General features: G+C 39.8%; 1 protein-coding gene across 2 annotated transcripts in view; it reads left to right on the forward strand.

Annotated features, from left to right (window-relative positions):
• Nucleotides 1-1,937: 1,937 nt before the first annotated feature.
• The window catches only part of LOC136830316 (microtubule-associated protein futsch-like), a 32,180-nt gene continuing 22,211 nt past the window's right edge, over nucleotides 1,938-11,906 (forward strand). Inside the window, exons 1-2 of one of the 2 annotated variants that reach the window (XM_067089735.1) lie at nucleotides 1,938-2,142; nucleotides 9,909-10,051. The gene's annotated coding sequence lies outside the window, so the exon portion shown is untranslated. The remainder of the gene's footprint in view (nucleotides 2,143-9,908; nucleotides 10,052-11,906) is intronic. The other variant, XM_067089736.1, reaches the window with a different exon arrangement.

Raw genomic sequence — 11,906 nt, forward strand, 5'->3', positions numbered from 1 at the left:
TGGCGTGTAATTGCGAAGACGTAACATGGCGTCATTTCGGTTCAGATCCGTAATGCCGATTTTAAGATTTGACGGTCAACGAGCCTCCTCCTCCTCCGCCTTCAGCGGAAACGACCAAGAAAATGGCGCTCCCGAATGCTCTCTCTGATACAGATCCCGGATAGTCCTGATGACACCAGACCTAATCATGTGTGTCGTCCATTTTAAAGCGAATCTACTCCGTCGGTCATTATAGCAAAAGAAGGGCGTATCCTGTCAAAGACATTCCCTGGAGAAGCGTGCTAACACGGATAGAAGGAAGAATGTACAAACTGGAAATTTAGGGAGCTAGACCGATTTCATCGTACGATCATGTAATCTATACGGAATAATCACATCAGTTTTGATTAATATCGCATAAGAACGAGCCTTTATTAGTTTGCCTTATTAAAAAAGACCATTGAAAATAACAGGTTTCTGCAAACGAATGCTCCTTAGGCCTACTACACTATCGAGAACTGACTACGGGTTCTCGGAAATTTAAACCATCAGATCTCAAGATATTCTCACCTTTCATCTTAAATAAAACTATATTCCACATGCATCTGCAATACTAAAATAGGCCAGCGACTTATATTCTGCAAGTTTCCACTCATCCCACCTTTCTGATCGAGCCCGAGATGTCTTTAGAATGTAAAAGAAAGAAAGAAAAAAAAAGAAAGATCCTTGAGCAGTTACGGGTTGTATGGCAGGTCGGGTGACTACGCTATGAAATGAGATTATCTAACTCTGTCCATGAAGATGAATTGTGACGATATCATTATCTATGATACATTAAATTATATATGTTATCGCCCTATTTAGCAGAAAATATAATGTATAAACATTAATTACATAAAATACAAGCGAATTCATTACCATCGCGGACTCATCTTAGTCTACCATGTACTTAGCAACCATAGTGGTTATATCCTGAGGGCAGCTGGCCATGATCTCAAGATAAAATACAGATAACGGTATCATTACATTTCTCCAGAAAATGTAGGGTTAATTAGAAACCTCTAAGCTATGGCGGGGGATAAATGAAGAGGCTAGACAGAGCGCAGACGGTAAACTCCGAATGAAAATACCATTGATTTTCACTCTACGGCGCAAACTTCGTTCGCGTGAGCGATACGAGATACGAGTCACGTACTACGTTGACATCTAGGAAAAAAAGCGTACCCAGCCATTTCTCCATCCCAATATACTTTGCCCCCTTCCATAAAACATTACCGGAAGGGGCCTGTTACAGTAGTGGCCCTTCCGGCTGCCCATCTCGGGCAAATTAAGTTTGGGCGAAACAAAATAAAACTGGCTAACTATTTCGTGAAAGTTCTCCTTAGCATTTGCATGAATTCGCTGTCTTGCACGGGTTCTTAAGCTTTCATTACATTCGTTATCACGCTTATGTTTTCTTCTTAAGTTCTTACGTGCACGTAAGAGGACCGGAAGAGGAGCAGATATCTTTTGGGTGAATCAAATTCCAGTAGAATTTCCTGTTCTCTCGGAATAATAAGTCCCAAACTGAAAATCATCGACCTTCAGGCACAATTTGCTACGCCTAGCTGACTTAGGCCTGGGCAAGACGGTCATTAAAGCACTTGCAAACTTAGTAGAATTAACTTGATAGATTAAGTTTCTCTTAGAATTAATCCTTGAGAAATTAGCAGCCCTCCGTATGCCTAAATTTGAGAGATATGACAAGCGCTTTCCGAGCCGCAAGCGAAAAGTCAGCTTACGTAACAACGGCCATATTGCGAAAACATGAACCCCCGGAATATTCTAGACGTCGGAAATCGCCTCGTTCGGAAAAATTCGGCCTGGAAGAAGCGTGCTTTCTTTTCGAAATCGTCCAGACTCGAACGCCATAAGGACCCTTAGCTTTCACCGAACGTGTGCTGGGGAGGCGGCCAATCAGAACGCGGCTCCTTTCGCCAGGGGAGGCGGAGGCGCGTTGTGATTGGCGGAGCCGCGGCGAGGCCGCAGTAATCTTGGGTACGGTTTAAACATCCCATACGCTTCTCCTTTGTTGGCGTCCGATAGTAAACATTAAAAGGATTTCTGTGTTCTTCTCCGACGGGAGGCTCGTCGTCGTCGTGGCGACCCGTGACATGAGAAAAGGTAAAGCCTGCGTGGAATATGGCGTGGCCTGGCGGCCTCGGGGGGACGTCGCCCCCGCTCAAATAAGAGAGAAGTTGGTAGAGGCGATCAGTGAAATCTTGAGGTTGGTTGGGGGGACTTCGGGCGAAACTTTGGCTGGATCAAATATTCGCGCTTTGCGAATCCTTCCCCGCCGATATTTTCGGCCCTGGCCCTCTTCCCCGCCTTATTTCCCTCTCCCACGCCCACCTCCCGCCCGCATCGCGCCCTCCGGGGCGTCGCCGTGGCACGGGACGGCCCTTTCGGGGGTCAAAACGGGCCAATTAAGGCCGACCAAAATGGTGTGGTTTGTGGAGGAGCCCCCTGGCCAGCCAGAGAGTTGTAACAACCCCCAATCCGAGGCACGACGGAAACGCAACTTTTTCTCACAACCCCGGCTACCCAGCCCCCCTGCCCCCCTGCCCAGCGCCCTTCGTCAGGCGGAAGGACCCGTGAGACTCCGCTGTGTGTTTTCGGGGGCCATTCGGGCGGCCAGGGCCTGCTTTTATTGATTGTGAGGACGGGCTTTGCATTAGGCTAGGCTAAGCCTTCGTCGTCGTCGCCCTCGTCGTCGTCCTCCTCCTCCTCCACCTCCGCCTCCTCCTCCTCCTCCTCCTCCTCAGCAGCTGATTTTTATGGCTTCGACTCACGCTGCTGCTGCCCTAGGCCTATCCTGCCCCGGGTCTCTGGTTGCATGCTGGTGGTCATTTTCGTGTGTTTTCAGGGTAATCCCCCTTGCGAATTCTCAGGACTAGGTTTGGGTCTGTTTGGAAATTCCAAGGACTAGGATTTGGTCTGTTAATAATCCTAAATACTAAGTCTGTGTAGAAATTCCAAGGATTAGGTCTAGGCCTATTGATAATGCTAAGGACTAGGTTTAGGTCTGTTAATCCTAAGGACTAGGTCTAGGTCTGTTAATAATACTAAGCATTAGGTCTAGGCCTGTTGATAATCCTAAGGACTAGGTATAGGTCTGTTAATCCCAAGGACTAGGTCTAGGTCTGTTAATAATGCTAAGCACTGGGTCTAGGCTTATTAATAATCCTAAGGACTAGTTTAAGGTCTGTTAATGATGCTAAGGACTGGGTCGAGGTCTTTTAATAATCCTAAGGACTATGTCTAGGTCTGTTAATAATCCTGGCTATATAACCTCTTAAGGACTAGGTCGAGGCCTGTTAATAATCCTGGCTATATAAATCCTAAGTACTAGGTCTGTGTCTGTTAATAATCCTGGCTATATAAATTCTAAGGACTGGGTCGAGGTCTGTTAATAATCCTAAGGACTAGGTCTAGGTCTGTTTCACGTTGGGATTAGACTAGGAAGCTCGGTTAACGTCCAAACCTTCGTGTAAGCCTGTGTTTATCGAGGCTTTGGCTGTGGGCTTATGCCTACCGTTCTCCCTTTTTTTTTTTTTACGTTAAGTATACGATATAGGCCTAGATCTTCTGAGCCTACTTCATTCATGCCACTATGCTTAGGCCTAGATTATAACGTAGCATTTTAGTAAATAAAATATCTTTAATTGATCATTTTGTAGATTAATCCAAGAATAAGTAATCGACAATGAGTTATATGAAACGGTTTAAAATTTTGGCTTAGAGAAAGGCTTGTAGGCCTAGGCAGATAGTCAGAAAATGTGTATAGCCTACTTATGATTCTTTGCAGCCAGCAACCGAAATATATCTCGCGCTAATACATAATCTTTTCCTTTGCGTAGCTTTAATCTGATGTGTACATACTACAAACAAACCAAAGTTTTATGTTAGCCTTGTAACCCCCAAGATTTACCAGACTTTTATGTAATGAGGCCTACGGTATGTTATATTGTACTCCTACGGACTCTGGATGCATCAAGACTCTAACTGGACCTTTTGACCTTGAATCCTTCAAGCCATATTTGACTTTCATGACTGGTCCTCAAACCTGTAAGAATGTCATATGACCTTGGTGGTAGCTCTGAAATTATTAAGACTGTAATCTGATCCGTTTATTACTCTGCCATGACCTATATGCATTTTATTTCTGTAAGTCCAAAAGCTTCTTTATCTCTTTCAGTGGCTCTGAAGTCTGTGAGACCTTGACTGACACAGTGCACACTGACTCGTGATCAGAAATTTTCTTGGTTTTTGGTTACTCGACTGCCCTCGCTAGGTCATAACCTTGTTTCACCTTCCGTGCCTCCAGCCAGTTGGAAAAATGTATCCTTTGCCCATGCACAGACCACTGTTGTCGTGGAGCTCTTGAAAAATGTATCTGACCTGACCTCTGTTCATTAACTTGACCTTCCCAAACTTTCTGAGTTGAATGCTCTGTTCTAGCTCAAACTCACAGGATAGGAAAGGGAAGGTAGAAAGTACTAGGGTAAGGATGGCTCAGCCACGAAGGCAGTGGTAGATCCGACCTCTAAATCGTCATCAACCTAACCTGGCTTAGCAGCTTTCCAACCCATACCTGACCACTTGAACTTCATCAACTTGATATGCAAAATTTTTATCCTACCTAACTCCCATGAAGGTGGTAACTTCATCTAACCATGTCTGTGAATTACCTTACCCTCTTTATATTATTGAATTGTTTAGTAATGATGATGACTTTGTAGTTAATAACCCCATTGTTGAACTATTTTATTACCAGAATAACTTCATATTGTATAGCCGTGACGGCATGAGTTATTCATTCCTAACCTGTCCTGAGCTGTATCTGGTCAATAAGCATTTTTGATATCTATTCCCTTCGTAGTTGCTTGTTTCCTGCCAGGTGTCCGTCGTCAGCTTTTCAATGACCAGTCTGCATGCCATCTATAAGTAATATTTAGAGCTCAGTAAATTTGTTTGATATTATCTGTTTTGACCACCACAATGTCCTCTGTTTATACACTTTCCTGGCTGTGAAAGGAATTCAGTTTGGGCAGCTGTGCCCTCTTGTACCCTGAGAAACGGTTGTAATTCTTGATAGGATGTTCAAATTGTGCTCTGTTTTATAAAGCATCTGCGTTTTGACAAGTTACTTGAGTCTTGGGTAAGCTATTTTCCTCGTTCCTCAAGCCTGGGCTACTTAGAGCTTTAGGCTGCGTGTTCCTACAGCCTTCTTTGGAAATTAAAAGGGATTGCTTTGTATAAAGATGAGAAACAATTTGGTGTGCAACTAGAAAGTGTTGGTATTTGGGTCAGAAATGAGACCATTGGTTATGCTGTGTCTGTGGGAATTTCTAGAAAATCAGGGGTACTTGTGTCCCCAATTGAATTGAGGTTGGATGCTATTTGTTGATGCTTTTGATTTGCTGTTGTTGCTTTGTGTTTATTGTCTTCCCTTTGGGTAATAACCAAGATTTTATCCAGATTAAGTAACCAGAAAAGTGTGAAAATTGAAGACTTGTTTTTGTAAGGGTCAGAGCCATGTATTTGGCATGTTTTCTCTTTTAAGTGGCCCTTCTTCAATTCTTCTTTCATTTGTAGTGTAGAACATGCTTTTCCAAGTCTGGGTTAATTTTTTTAATGAGGCATTTCATTGTAATTGGACTAGGTTAGCGTAGGTGCCCGAGTCATCAGTTGTTTTCTTTTGTGTGAAACTGGAATTTTTTTTTATATAAATACATATTGTATTTGTTAAGAGAATCACTGCTGTCATTTGAACATGTACAACTGAAGAAATTTGCAACTCCAGAAAATTCACATTTGAACAGTATTGTCAATAATTGAACATTTCCTATTACTTTTTCATTTTCATTCATTAGTGGGCAGTTCTCTTTCGAAAACAGGATATAACCCTATATTTTTCTGTTTGTTTTATAAAGGAATTTTGCTTCTCTGCATTTTTCCAGATTTTCCATCTTTTTTGTGGTTTAGTATTTTTGTATACAACACAGATATCTCAGTCATAAGATTTTGGTTTGTGCATTGATATATTAATAATAGGCGTCATTAGTATCCCATAACAACATTCTCCTTCTTATCTTGTTGTTATCATAGCAACAGCATATTCTTTCAAAGTATTACTTTTAATGTGCTTTGTACTGTATATGCAAGTGCCTTCAGACTCCTCTCTGTCACAACTTTTAGTTGCAGTGTCAACTTATTGCCCATAATCCTAGATTGATCAGAGTATGTGATGTCAACATTGCATGAATTAGTGCCATGATTTCCCAAAAAAGGTTTCCGTTTTGATATTTCATTGTTATATGATTTACTAAAATCAGTGGTTTTTTTTTTTCCATTAGCACCTTGTATTTGTTCAAAAATTATACGCTAAAATCTTGAACAGAAGGTTAGGTTAGTTTTCTGTTGAATGTGATTGGTCAGTGAAGTTGATTTTAAGTTTTCTCTTTTCTCTGTATAAAGGGTGTGGCCTCCCTCTACTTTGTCTGCAGTGTTGATAGGCTTTTCCAGGGCTTTGTACTGGGTTGTACTTCAGTCTCTTGTAGAATTGGCTGTCGTAGTTTTAGAATCATTCCTTTTTAAACAGGTTACAGTTGGTGTAGATATTTTGGTAATCTTTCCTTGTTCGAAGCTCTGTAGTGCCATATCTTATTTTAGTTGACTTACAACACAAGTAGCTTAGGAGGCATCAAGCAAGTCCTCAATATTCTTGTGAAATATTAATTAATATCACTGTACTTTTTCATTTTGTAAACGCTTTTTTTTTCATGTGTTTACATGTTTGCTGTGAATGTGCCTCGCTGTCGAACTTCTCAGTTCCAGAGTCCTTTATCCCTCGCACCATTGGACTGTGGAACAGTCTCCCAGAGGATGTTGTGCAGTTGGAACTAAAGAAGTTCAAGCGAAGATGCCATGCCTTACTAACTTATTACAATTCAACTTGTATTTTAATGTTCTACTTACATTTTTATTTACTTATTGTTCATTTTCAGTTTTTCTAATAAATTATCTCTCTCTGTATTTCCCATTAGCTTCTGTTACTTTCGAATGAACACCATCTTCTTTGGAAGCTTGAATTTCAAGTCGGTGGCCCCTGAGGGCTTATTCCGTATGAATAGGGCTCATCTTCTGAATAGTAATAATAATGATAATGTTAAGCAACATTGTTCTACGTTACTCTGTTGAGTTACCAGATGCCTCCTTTACTTGCTGTTATGGTTACCACAGATCATGAAGGATTGTGTCGTAATTATCCAGTCTGGGGTTTTTACTTCGTTGTGTGTTGAAGTTTACCCCTTATTGGCTCTTCTGTTATACAGTAGCCTTATATTTTTATTGATGTTTGTAATACATTGTATTCTGTGATATTTATATTCATTTAGAATCATATTGATTTTAAATGTCACCTTGGAATGGGTAATAATTCAGGAAAAAGATGGTCTGTAGGTATACCATAAATGTGGTTATTTTGACATATTTTCAAAATAGGTGTACTACTGAATTTTAGAGTGAGAGTTGCCTTCCTAGCTTTACAGACATTGGTTCCAAGTGCTAGATGCCATTCAGCATGATGTTTTGACTAGTGTGCCTTGTATAAGCATTTGGGCAGCTCAAATGTTGGATTTTTATAAAGCTTTTTTTGTGGGTATAAAAAATATGGCAGTTATGAAGCTTTTACTGATTTATATTCATAGTTTTAAAGCTTTTTTATCTAAAGTTAGGCTTAATTGCAGGCAAATCCACATGCTAATGCACACATCTTGTAATTCCAGTATTTTTTATATGTATTTAGATTGACAAACTTGTCTTGTGGATGTATGTATGCATGTTTGAAAGTATTTACAATTCTATGTGTCATGATAGGATAGGTTTCTTCAGCATCATACTTGCTCTGCAGACAGTGTACATAATTTCTATGATGACACAGTCCTATACATGTTTGGAATGGGTTGGCCATTTGTTTATTGCATTTTTGAGTTCAGGGAAACGTGTTTTTAAGCATACATTTTATTTCCAATTGGGCTGATTTATCAAATTGAAGAAATTTGTGCTAACTCAGAATACTTGTTTTGAATCGGTTTAACACTTCTTCAAGACTACTTTAGGGGAGAGTCTTGGTATTAGATTAGCCAATATGTACTCCTATGGACACATATGATGTGGCAACTAAGGTTAGGGTTGGATGTGTCCTTTTATGTAATGCCCAGAGGGCAATGCTTCCTCTTAATTAGGATGCCACTCCTTGGGTTAGGTAGGGTGTAGCCTATCCCTATAACTTAACACAGAAGTGTACTCAGTGCCAAGGTGTAATCTTTGTTGAACTTTTGGGAGGAAGATCTCAAAATTGTCACCTATAAGTGAAGATATTACAGTGGTCATTTGAGATTGTGAAATAGATTTTTGACATTTTTTGGAAGGAGTTTTCCTTATTTAGATTTACATACAACCTGTTTTTTATGCATTGATATTAATTATATAATGTATGTTCTATATATTTTTTCTTTACCATATATCTTTTCTCAGTCCTGCTCTGGTGATTTTCTTTTGCATAATTCAGAGTGAAGTGGCTGCCAGTCTTCTTGGAAACGGAGAGCTGATCAGTAAATGTCATAGTCATGTGTCTTTTAGATGAGCTGCATTACTCTACAACCGTGACTATTGATCTGTGGTGCACATTGGTAGTACTCTGCTAAATAATTCAGGGCAGCAAACAATACCCCTTTTGTCTCTTGAGTGCAGTCTATCGTTGTCCCTGCTGTTGCCATTTTCTCCTCCTCATATTGATGCATGTGCTGGGGTAAAGTTTGGCTTGCTACCTGATCTTGACTCCTGTGATCTTGTAATAAAAGTAACTGTAATTTTCTGAAGCCTCTTTGTGGTTATCAGGACACTTTGGGGCCATTCTCCAGACAAAGTTACGTGGAGGCTCTGTTGTCTTTTTTGTAAATGGCAGTTGTAGTTAAAACCATCACAGGAATGTTTACTGGTTTGCCATCTTACGTACAGTGTTTATAATTGGGGAAATTCCACTGTTATGCATATTGCTGTGCAGTTACTTTTCTTGTGAGGTATGAACATTCTTATTGTGGGGCTACCTCTGAGATGTTTTCCTTCCTTTAACATAAAGGTATCGAGTGGCCATTCTCATAACTATAGAATTTGTAATAACACTTCAAAATACCATGCATCTGTGTCTTTGAATTTGTAGGGTAATTTTAGTTATACCTCTTTTTTTTTGTTAATTTGATCTGCTTTTGTTTTATTCTTCTCTTTCTGTTTTGATATTCTGTCAAGACCATTTTTTCTTTGGAATCTGGCTCATTATGAAGTTAGCTTTATGTTGTATTTCTCTAGAATGTGTGCTTATTATCAGTAATGATTATGAATTAGCTGAGGTTTGTTTAGCTAGCAAAAAGCAAGACATAAAATTGTAAGAAATGATATTTTGGGGAATGATCCTGTGAATTATGTAGAATCACTTAGGCGTTTTAACCGACCTCCACCTTACAGGTTTGTAGGCATGAAAGATTCAGTTTTAAGTTGAGACAAATATAAGCTGAGACAGGAATTTGACATCTAGGTGACAGGAGACGGGGGTTGGGGCGGGACCTGGAATTAAAATGGGTACTGAAATAACCTATGAATATCTACTGAATACAATATGCCTTGTAAGGCATATGAGGTGGTACCTCCAGTTTGTATGGAAAGTACAATGAAACTTTTTTTTTTTTTTTTGGCTATATTTTTTGGTTCTGTCAATTTATAAATACTGTATTGTTATCCATTCCTTTTGTATTTTGTATTTCATAATAGCTACTCATTTCTAATCTTTCTTGAAGAGCATATTGAATCATTCGTATGTTTTTTTCCAGGAACGTTGTATCGATATCGTTTCGAATCGCTTCCTGGGTAAAATCTTCCATTCTGTGGAATAGTGTCACAAGCCAAATTAGCACTGATGTCTCTTGTTCAGTGTTCCTGACGACTTGTTTGGCCCAGTCCACGTACAGTCAAGGTATGTTGTTTGTGCCTAAGGGAATTGTTCAGTGACTGTGCTAAGTCCGAAGTTGTTGCCTAAAGGGATTTCAGTCAAACTTGGTACCCCTGTAGGGGGGTAGTGCCGTCAGTGCACTGTAAGGCGTTACCTTACAGGTTCTTTGCAGTGTCCCTTCGGCCCCTAGCTGCAATGCCTTTCATTCCTTTCACTGTACTGCCATTCATATTCTTTCTTCATTCTGGCTTCCACCCTTCTCTAACAATTGTTTCATAGTGTAACTGTGAGGTTTTCCTCCTGTTACACCTTTGTAACCTTTTACTCTCTGTTTCCCTTTCAGTGCTGAATGACCTCAGGTTCCAGTGCTTGGCCTTCTGCCTAAATTGTATTATTAGGGATAAATCTTACCTACTGTTAAAGTTAGCTTATATGTCCGTGCCAATAGGCAATTCGGCATTCAAACAATGATCGAATGGCTGCCTGGTGAATGTCTGGTACACCTGTTCTCCACCAGGTGTGTTGTGAATGTTTTAGCTCGTCAGAATTCTCCTTGCCGCCTTTGTGTATAGGCGCTTGTTGGTATTTCATGGCTGTTTGCTGCTATCACGGTACTGTACATGTATTTTTCTTAGGATTCCTCTACTGGAATGAAGGCTAAGAATGTCAGGTTCTGTAGGAGTGAGATTTTTTAGGAGGTACTCACTTTACGCCAGCTACAATGGTATAAAGTGTGATCTTGAGAATAGATGTGAGGAAGTAGGGATTTTTGAAGACCTTTCTGCTTAATTTCGTTAGTACAGGCAGTCCCCAGTTATTGGCGATCCGGTTTTACGACGCTTGTCTAGCAATGAAAATCAGCAATTTTCGGTGCCCATATGCACCGATTTCCACTTACTGGCACCAATATGTACTTAACAAAGGCGCTGATAGATACCTGGTTGGTGCTGATAATCGCCGAAAACCACTGATTTTCGCTTATTACGCCATCAGAACGGAATTCCTGCTGATATTTTAGTATTAAAATAATTCATGAAATAATGGTCTTGAATCATTGTATGAGCTGCATCATATGGTCAAATATCCCTCCAGGTTACTTGAATCACCAAGTAATTTGTGTTTTATTTTTGTTTTGTACTGGAGAACAGCCTATTAGTGTACTTTCACATGAAAATATTTGAGCACTCCTTCAACACTGTCACACCAGGATAGCGGAGGCTATGGAATCTCTTATGCCTAGGCAAGACTAGAATTTAGGCAAAGTGTTGCTAAGGGGAAGAAGTGTATAAGAGATTTATGATGGTATATTAATCTTTATTCTCTGTCAGCCATCCTGGTATTCTGCTTCAAACTTGTCAGCTGATAGTTGTATATCGCAGTGGAAATAACATTCCCTACATTATTGTTCACTCAGTATAAATAGTTACTCTCTATTCTGTGCCTTGGGACATTTTATCATAGCCTTGGTTCTGAGCTAGACACCCAGTCATTCAGTAATTCAAAATAAATTAAAAGGCATAGTTTTTTTTTATTGCTTTACAGGCTAAATTGTTGTACCTAGATGTAGTAGACTAAGATAATTACAAGGTTATGTTAAGGTTTTAGGGGGAACCAAACATAGGCTAAGCATTGGGCTGTTTCCCTAACTGATCGGAGATTTCTGCCCCCCCTTTTTACATATCATAATTTGACAGAGACACTGTAATCATATACTGTACAGATAAAATTGTAAATACTAAAATGATTATGGGAGGATTGTCAGTGGCATTTTGATACTATATAGTCAGTGAGGAAAGAAAGAAGAATTTTTGTTGTATGTATTGGTTTAATGCCATGAACCTGTAAGTCAAAAGTTTGATATTTACTTTAAAACTTTGTC

This window comes from Macrobrachium rosenbergii, chromosome 46 (genome assembly GCF_040412425.1).
Source record: "Macrobrachium rosenbergii isolate ZJJX-2024 chromosome 46, ASM4041242v1, whole genome shotgun sequence".
Classification (NCBI taxonomy): Eukaryota; Metazoa; Arthropoda; class Malacostraca; order Decapoda; family Palaemonidae; genus Macrobrachium; species Macrobrachium rosenbergii.